Raw genomic sequence first — 10,432 nt, 5'->3', positions numbered from 1 at the left:
TATCTATCTATCTATCTATCTATCTATCTATCTATCTATCTATAACTTTCAGCATGTTTGTGACTCTAAGCCTCAAGTCCACTGATCCATAATAAAAAATATGAATTTTGGTGGTGGGGGAAAAAAGCGGTTTGAGCAAGCAATAACCAAACATAGGCGAAGGTGTGCTAGTGAATACACCAACAGAAAGGGACAGTATGTTGGAGTTCTACTAAAAAAATCATCATAAAGAAGAAACTTGTCACCGAGCACTAGAGTTGTGTTTTGAAGCATTCTTAAAAGTGTGTCATCTGAAATATCGCAGAGGAATAAACCACATGAGAATCTGCCTACATAGGTAACAGGCAATAGTGTGCCCATGGCTTTGGTCTCAAAACATATGTAAACAATAGGAAAAGTAAACAATATCCCTTCCCAGACGCCTTAACGCCCACTCACACCCTGGGCCATCTGACCTCAGGAATTCGCATCATAAGGTGGGGCCAGGTTTCACAATGAACTCACCCGAAACTCTGGCTGATTGGGACCCACACCCAGTTCCACACCTTGGCTCAGGCGATTAGAGGATCATCAGGGGGTCCTTTTGTCCCTCTGGGGGGGGGACACTCCCACCAGGTTTATATCTGGGACTCTCCACCATTTGACCTTAGAACTGAAGAAGCCTCTCGGATGAGAGGTGAAACGTCTTCAAGTAACTTAAAGAAGTCCAGACGCTTTTCTTTGCAAGCTCCTTTGACTACGATGACCTGGATGACTGAGAACCTTCACAGACAATAGGAAAAGGGGCACCATCAAAATTTTGGTGAAAGCTTGGGCTTGCTTTTCCCCCTCAAAAGATTCAGCACAGTCTTAACAATTCATTAGATGTTAATGAAGTAAAGATTCTCAGCTTTAACTGAGTTTAATAAATATAATTACATTAGCTTCGTCAGTATTACAGCTATTTTTATACAAAGCCTCAAAGTAAGTGGATAAACTAGCATGATTTTATTTTTTTTCCAACTTTAATTTTTTTTAAATTAATTTTAGTTAACATTAAAACAAAAGAAAAAAACACAGTAAAGAAAATTACAAACATACAAACAGGCTGGAGTTTACATTTCTTTTCCATCTATTCCATGCACATTTCTTGTTGTGTTGTTTTCTTGGTGCCACTTCGGAATGCTTTCCACTTCCTCCATTGTCCATCGTATTTACATCCCATCAGTCTGATATTGAATGTTATTTTTTCCATCTCTGAGATACCCTCTACAAACTAGCATGATTTTAAATACAAGGATTGTTTTTAATACTTGGATAAAAATTGTTTGCTGTCAGTGACTGCCTGAGGTCAAGAACCAGTTGACATCACTGGTTTCTTCCCTTGAAAATCTCTGCCAGACTTTCACTACAGCCACCTTCAGTTTCTGCCAGTTTGTGGGTCTCTCTACCTTGAGAGACCTTGAGTAACTGAAAACTATGCTCTGTTGCACTGAGATCAGGTGACTGACTTGGCCATTGAAGAATATACAATTTCTTTGCTTTGAGAAACTCTTGGGTTGCTTTGGGTCACTATCTATTTGAACTTTGAAGCACTGTCCCAAGTAATTTTTCGAGACTTGAATGAATTTGAGCAGCAAATATAGCCCTATATAACCAGTTCAGAATGCATCCCCCCCACGCATGTTTTTCCTCCCTACAATGGTTTGTTTCTTAACCAAGGAGAGAATTCTGTGATCACCTACTTTAGCTGCCTTCTGTGCTTCTCTAAGTCTTCTGGTGCTTCTGAGCTACAAAGTGCATTCCTTCTTTTCAATGTAACATAAGGAACCAGATTTCTGTTGCTATCACCAGATTGCTATCACTCTGATAGCCTAACAATTGGCCTTCTTCACTTTCATCAAAACTTGCGTCTCTTTGGACATATTGACAGTTCCAGCGAACAGCTACCATACATTCAAACTTTAACACTTTATTTATCACTAAATAATGAGGGGAGTTGTCTATCAGGTGAGGCGAGTAATTTGTCAAATTACTTTTGAGTCTCTGAAAATGGAAGATTATGTATAAAAAACAGCTACAATCTCCAAAAAGTTCATTCTAAATTTCTGTAAAACCCTGTGATCAATCACATCTTCATCATTTGTGTTAAAACTTTAAAATTGTTTGAAAAGCGTAACCACAGTAAACTATGTTAAATTACTTTCTACACCCAGTGTCAGAGGACATAAAGGAGTGGACTTACTGGCATTCCCAGAGAGTGCCTACATCTGGGTTCAATTTAACACATAATGAGGAATAGCTGTGACACTCTGAAATCAGAGGTCCTTGATATTAACATGTGTCAAAAAGGGAGGGCACGATGTTTTATGGGAAATTCATTCCAGCTCTTGCCTCACTGAATAAAATGACTTAGAATAAGCAAGTTAAGACCTTTAAACTGCTACATATGTCCTTTTAAAATAAGTATGATCAAGTGTGTTAAATCTGATGCTAAGAAACCACAACTCTGTTTTATATCAGTGAATTTAGACTGCCACTGTAATAAAAAAATGCAAACAAGCCACAAAGAGAATAGTTCATTTTCCTGTTTTATTATATTATTGACTGCAGTTTTGTTGTATCAAACAGGACAGACGGTATATCTTGATTTAAAGCTGACATCACAAGAAGTGCTAGGAGTCATCTTTGATGTTATTATTGAAGTGGGGCACATTAACCATTTTTAAAAAAAATATTTTTGTAAACAAAAATGGTTAATGTGCCCCATTAACCCCCAAAATCCCCAACAAAATGATTCATGAACTAAAACATTACCGACTCCTATTGTGTGTAGAACATTAACTGCAGACAAGAAGGACAGCTTGGTTCAACTTCCCCCACAGTAAAATACTGAAGCCAAAATTGTACTTTTAACAGTTTTTGTTGGTAGTTTTAAAACAAATAAGGACTTGTTTAAATCAAGGTAATTACAACCAGGATGCTATATTTATAAAATATTTATAAAGTCATTCTATTGCTTAAATTCAAATTGTTTCTTCAATTTGAGAGTTTTGACTTTGATTTAGTACAGTTTCAAAAATGCACAGTAATGTTACCAAAAACTTCCAAAACAAAACTTTTACTCAGTGTCCTTTGTTTCCCGGACAACAGCACTTCCTACCTCACATTTTCAACCAGTGTCTATACTCCATAAAGCAGATGGCAGGATGAGGTAGAAAGAATTTTACTCAGTGTGGAACGGGGGTCAGTCTTACTGCTAGCAAGGGATGAGGTGGAGGAAGGTCAGACATCAGAGCAGAAAGCAAAAGGTCAGAGGAAGACACTGCAGCTTTTGAGGAGCCTAAGCAGTCACCTGCCATCCAGAATAGGAAAAACTGAAACAAACACACACACGCACACACAGAGAGAGAAACATTCTTTAGCAAATCACAGATCCTTACTGGTTTCCTAGTTAGAGCCAGTTCAGTAGGTTTAGACAGATTCAAGATTAGGCAGTTCATTAAAATAACAAATAACCTAGAATTCTCTGATAAGGGGGAAAAGAATAAAGTGAGAACTTAGACAGAATGAAACCAAATAAGATACCAAATCCCACAACTTCAGAGACCTAAGTTATTCAATAAATTTTGTCCACAACAGACATTGGGTGTCATTAACTTGCCCCTGCTCGGGCTATTTAACAGCTGGCATTTTCTCCTTGTGACCTTTAACCTTCAGGCTCTAACATCTGGCCCCCCTCTACCTGATCTCCTGACTCCTGACTTAGCATGACTCCACTTCCACAGTTTTGAGTAAACTATCTTTTGGCCTCACTCAGTCAGTAGAGAAAATCAGATACTGAAATTTTTGGGGGCATAACAGACAGAACAGACCAGACTTCACTTTAGCTTTTTAGACCAAACTAATTATAGGAGCTGCTCTTAGATTGGGACCCTCATTGCATGTCAACTCTTAATGAATGCAATATATTCTGTTTTATTACTGTGCTGCTTTAACTTCATTGATGGAAAAATTACAAAAGTGTAACGATCAGATTGTATATGTTCAGTGAAACCTGCAGTTGTTTTACTGAGTTAAAGTGAGTTAAGTCAAAAACTCACTGCAGATTGATTATCTGTTCAACAATTCAGCGGGAGACCTCAGTGCGAACTGTGAGGAGGCGCTATCTAACCTCTGAAGTGGCTGCAAATTTTACCAGGGTTTTAGACGAATGCCCCCCTGTGATTTTACCTGCACCCTGTGATTTTATTTTTAGTCATTTTAACAGCAAACTGAAGAAAAGCCTTGACTCCGTTGCTCCACTTACCACCAAAAAGATTAACGTAAAACATGCATCACCCTGGAGAAACGAAGAAGTCAAAAAATTCAAAAGAAATTGCAGGGCAGCAGAAAGGAGATGGAGGAAAAATAAAAATACAATCAACCATGAAATATTTTGCGAGCAACTTAAAATGTACAATAATACATTAAGGAATTCAAGAAATTCATACTTTGCCAAAATAATCAGTAATAACAAAAATAATCCCAAGGTCCTCTTTTCCACCATAGATCATTTATTTAACCCTGATTTTAACAGCTCCCACAGAACCCCCACAGACTCGCTCTGTGAGCAGTTTGCAGACCACTTCAGGGGAAAAATCAGCGCCATCAGATCTGATATTTTATCTTCTCGCGATATGATTTTAAACACATCTGAGGACTCGATTGTACCCGAGGAGACACTGGACAGCTTTGTCCTGGTTAATGCTGAGAACCTTAAGAAAGTTTTCTCCACAGTGAGACCCACCACATGTCTTTTAGATCCAATCCCTTCTTCACTCTTTAAAACACTTTATGGATCTTTTGAAGCTGAGCTTTTATACATGATGAATTGCTCTCTTCAGTTGGGTGTCTTCCCTGCTGCCTTTAAAACGGCGGTGGTGAGGCCCCTTCTGAAGAAGAGCAATTTGGATTGTAATGATTTTAATAACTACAGACCTGTATCCAACTTACCATTTTTAAGTAAAATTTTAGAAAAACTTGTTTTTACTCAGATTAATGACTTTTTGAGTGATAGACAGATCCTGGAGATATTCCAGTCTGGATTTAGGGTGAACCACAGCACAGAGACTGCTCTCCTAAAGGTTTTAAATGATCTTAGATGTAACTGGGACTCCCAAAAGCTCTCAGTCCTGGTGCTACTGGATCTAAGCGCAGCCTTTGATACAGTAGACCACGCTATTCTTTTAAACAGACTGAAACACATGGTGGGCCTCTCTGGTGCTGTACACAACTGGTTCACTTCCTATCTCTCAGACAGAACTTTTACGGTGAGTATGGATACATGCTCCTCTAAGATCCATAAAGTGACATGTGGTGTGCCTCAAGGGTCAGTTTTAGGCCCTGTACTTTTTAATTTGTATATGCTCCCTCTCGGCGGTGTCATCAGGAGGCATGGAGTGAACTTCCACAGTTACGCTGATGACACTCAGCTGTACATTTCCATGTCTCCTGATGATACCAGACCAATGGATGCCCTTTTTAACTGTATTTTAGATATAAGATCTTGGATGGCAGAAAACTTTTTACAGCTTAACCAGGACAAAACTGAAGTTTTAATTGTCGGTCCTGAGGCTCAGAGAGAGAAACTCTTGTCTAAATTACAGGCATTTTCACTATGTCCTTCGCTACAAGTGAAAAACCTGGGTGTTATTTTTGACTCTGAGCTTGGTTTTATCCCACATATTAAACATGTAACCAAAATTGGATTTTATCATCTAAAAAATATAGCCAGAGTCCGCCCTATTCTCTCTCGGGCCAACACGGAGATGTTGATGCATGCTTTTATTACCAGTCGCATTGATTACTGTAATGCCCTGCTCTCTGGTCTTCCTAAAAAGAATAACTTTACAACTTTTACAAAACTCTGCAGCTCGTGTGCTGACGAAGACGAGAGGGCGGGCCCACATTACACCGGTTTTAGAATCGCTGCACTGGCTCCCCGTGTGTTTCAGGATCGATTTTAAAGTTATTTTATTGGTTTTTAAATGTCTTAATGGTCTTGGGCCTTCTTATCTCTCAGATCTGCTTTTATCATATGAACCCTCGCGGACCTTGAGGTCCTCTGGTACTGGCCTTTTGATTGTCCCTAAAGTCAGGACACATACTCACGGAGAGGCAGCTTTTCAGTGGTATGGTCCTCGTCTGTGGAACAGCCTGCCGGAGGAGCTCAGGGCTGCAGAGAACGTACATGTTTTTAAGAACAGGCTCAAGACCCACCTTTTTAACTTGGCTTTTACTTAACGTTTATTTATTTTACGCTTATTTATTCTATCCTGTTATTCTATTGTTAATTTAGGTTTTACCTAATATTTATTGATTTTATTCTTATTCATTTTTTAATCTTCTTACTCTATTTATATTTATATTTATATTGTATCCCGTTCTTATTTATTTTATCTTTTTACCCAGTATATACTCTTATTAGGTCATATCTCCAGTGTTTCCTCAGAGGGCGCTCTCTGCACCAGGGCTGTGATCGACCGTGGCCGCTGGGGCTCTGGGGGTCCTCTCAGCCTGGCTGGGGGGCTTCTTTGCCTCCCTCCTGCTGTGTGCCCAGCCTGGAGGCTGCGGTCTGTGACCGGCTTCCGGTGCAGACGGCTCCCCATGATAGTGTTTCCTCACTTGGCTCATGCGTACCCAGTCCAATTTTACTTTTTAAGTGTGCGTGTGTGTGTGTGTGTGGGGTGGGGGGGTGGGGGGGGGCTGCTTTTAACCATGTAAAGCACTTTGTGCTACATTTTTTTTGTATGAAAAGTGCTTTATAAATAAAGATTGATTGATTGATTGATTGATTGATTAAAGTGAGTTAAGTCAAAAACTCACTGCAGATTGATTATCTGTTCAACTGGCATCATTACATGTCCTTATCCTCCTCATCTTACATCCATGTTGTTCTTTATATTCAAGAGCATAAAGAACAAGAAAAAAGAAAGAAAAAGTCTATTTATTGATTGTCATGTTTCGGTGACTGCTAAACTAATGTGTGGACTAACAAATATTTTAAGCTCCTATTTCCCATCTCATCCTGTGGTTTGTCTCTGAATTATTGTTCTAAACTTTCAAGCAATTTGTAAAATTGGTAAACAATGTATTGTGAAAGACCTTACTACTTTTCTCTTTACATGTATGGGTCAACAAGTTGACAGTATCTCAGGAAACATATTCCCTTTTCTTTTAGTTTTCATGCTGTTGAAGAGAGAGGGAGAGAGAGAGAGAGAGAGAGAGAGAGAGAGAGAGAGAGATATCTATATATTGCTCCCATGTTGAATGTAATACTTCAAACAGCAGTGATCATTCACTTCCAGCTGGTTTCACTTTAAGCAGGGAAGCTACACATTCTCAAACCATGAGACTCCTGAAATTAGAAGGTGAACATGAAGGTCTGGTCATTCTGATACAAGTCAATGTTTGTGCACAAGCTTGACGTACATGTTGGAATCAAATCATTACAGAGCACAGCTGCAAGTGGTCAGAGAAAACATTTTGGGAGGAATCTAAACAACATAAAGACTGGACACAGTGCAGCTCTGCCAAAGCTTATACTTTGTATAAGCTTTGGCATATACAAAGCTTATACTGCTCAAATTTAAACTTTGTGTGATTTTGCCCATGTTTTTAATATAACTTTTCCTTATGTTAAGATAACTAGCTGGTGGCTGGTGTTGAAATTCAACCATAATTTGACATACAGCCATTAATGAAATGTGGAATATTGTAGTATTTGAACTGTAATAACTTATACAATTTTTTTGGCCAAAAAGATCATCAGTCCAACACAATTGCACTAAACAGACATGTAGCTGGACTGAGCAGAGGACAAACAAGTGGGGTACACAATCAGTCAGTCGGTGAATCTGGGTCCTGTGACACAAATTCAACATACATAGAATATCGTTTCTTCCCTAACCTAAATACAGGCTCAAAGTCACAGTAGTACTGCAGCCAAAGGAGCAGTGTGTGATAGGAAAATGCATATGTGTGATAGGAAAATGCATATCGTGCAAGGCAGTAAGACTGTAAAAGCCTTATATACATAAATGCCTTGAAACCAGGAGGGAAAGCCAATAAAAATGCAGCCTGTGCAAGTTAATATACCTATCAATCACTATCAAAGCTCTAACAAGATGGTCTGATCTTTTTGCTGCAGATCTTAAGTGGTATGAGAATTCGGGTTTCAATTCAGTTCACATTTATTTATATTGCTCAAATTCACTCAAAGTGCTTTATATTATAAGGTAAGATCCTCCAGTATTCTGGAGAAAATGGCAACAATGTAGCAACACCTGATGAGGAAATATTTTGCCAGGGTGAGAAAGAAAAACTCACTTTTGACAGGAAGAAACTTCTGACAAAACAGGGTTTAGTTAGCCAGGCACCTCTAGCCCTCCCCTTTTAAGGGAGGGACTAAGGGGAAAAATGGCATTCTGTAATGCTACAATGAAAAAGAAGTGCTCAATGCATCGCATGAGGTCCTGTAGCAGTCTGAGACTTACTAAAATAACTAAGAGAAGGTTCATGATCTCCTGACTATAACCAACTATAAGCTTTAACAAAACTTAAAAAGTAAGTAAGCTAGACTACTTGCTTATTTTTTTAAAGGGCAGCATATAAATGTATTTGCCCAGTTGCATCCGATTGCTTGCAGTCAACATGAAAGAAGCTAGGAATTAACTTATTAATGTCTTTCTTAAAATCTGGATTTCTTATAGGTAAAAGTTCAGTCCTGTTACCCATGCATGAAGACCATGGGGTTCTCTTTTCTGGAGAACTGCTCAGTAGTATATTCATTTGTGCACATGTTCTCCAACACAACATGTCCTGGAGGAGCTTAGATAAGTTACCATAGCAAGGTACCCTGGTGAGTTGTGAACCACCAGTAGTGAAAAATGCAGGATGAAGTCGTAAGTTACCTTCCTAAATCCCCAGTCCTGGTACATGGTAAATGCCTCAGTTCCATCTGCTGGTCTATATTAGCTGAAAGATTTGAAATAGCATTCTGGCAAACACGGTCCTTGTTTTGCTATAAACGTGAATGATTACATGAATGCAATCAGAGCATGTTCAAATTTAACTGGCAAATGGAACTACAAAAACTACAAATGGAAACCATAAAGTACCAAAAATCTTGTCCTTTGCTTAAAGATTTCGTGTTTTTTTCTTATCCAGAATCTGTTTATAGACATTAGTCTTGGACTGAGGCACTTGGAGCATAAGTACAAACAGTTACCCCCTGCTCTCTCTCACTGCGCACATCACTGGATAGATAGATACTTACTGTTAATGATGATTTTCATATTTAGTGACAGACTGATGGAGCGTTCACAAATTCAAGCTGAACAATAGGACCATACCGCCATCTTGAAGGAAATGTTCAGCTTGTCATTTAGAATACAATTAAGTGAGAATAACTGTTGCCGTAATAATGCGTGTTTTTCTTTGATCACTGCACAAAATACTGGAAGAGCTCCAAGCAAAAATAACACCTCCGTCTGCGGTTCCTCCATAAAGAAAACAAACCATTTCCTCATTGCCACTTGTACTGATTGCACAAAGCATACATTAGTATGCATGCATATCACACTCATACATTTACCGTTTTCTGTTGATGGGAGCAGGTTTTTTCTCACACAAGCAGCAGCACTGTGGTGTTGAACTGCTGCACTTAAAGTGTACCCTGGTGTGCGAATAGCTGGGAAACAAAAACACCCAAGTCTTTGTTTTGTAACCTTGTTAAAAGTGTGGAAAAAGCAAACACAGCTTGCAGGCAGTGGTGTCCATGTCAAGACCCTGGGAGTTTAATCATCATCCTGTGCTGGATGACCAAGCCTCTTTATCTTTAAAAGGGTCTCTATCTGAGATTTCAGTAGAAGTATTAAGATGGGTTTTTTCTTGGTTTGCTTTTTCCCCCCAAGTTCCAAGTTAAGATTGCATCTTTAAAAAAGAAAAAGGAAAGAAAAGGGAGGGGGTTGCTGGTATCAACGATTAAAGCAGGAAATTGACTTTTTTCCTGCTTTTCCGCACTTCTCTCGAACATCCCTCCAGGTTTGGTTCCAGCTCTGGTTCCAACTCAAGATCTAACATTGCTTTCATGTTTGACCCACTTCTACAAGACAGAGACAATGACAAAGAATTATAGGGAGAAGGAAAATGATTTTAAAAAGGCACCAGTGTAAGAGAGCAAGAGTGCTAGAGAAGTGGAAGAGATTAAAAAAGAGAGGCAGAATATAAGTAACCACACATACACACACTGAGGAAAAATGACAAAGACAATAACATCGATGGAGAGGAAGACAGTAAAAGAAAGGGGACAAACAGAAGGCAAGCTGAAGGCGCCTGTGAAGGAGGGGAGTGGGTTAAGAGGGAGGAGAGAAGCTCTGCTTCTCCTAATAAAGCGAGTGTATGTGAAAGG

This window comes from Neolamprologus multifasciatus, chromosome 8 (assembly GCF_963576455.1).
Source record: "Neolamprologus multifasciatus chromosome 8, fNeoMul1.2, whole genome shotgun sequence".
Lineage (NCBI taxonomy): Eukaryota > Metazoa > Chordata > Actinopteri > Cichliformes > Cichlidae > Neolamprologus > Neolamprologus multifasciatus.
Note: the sequence above shows the minus strand (reverse complement) of the source record.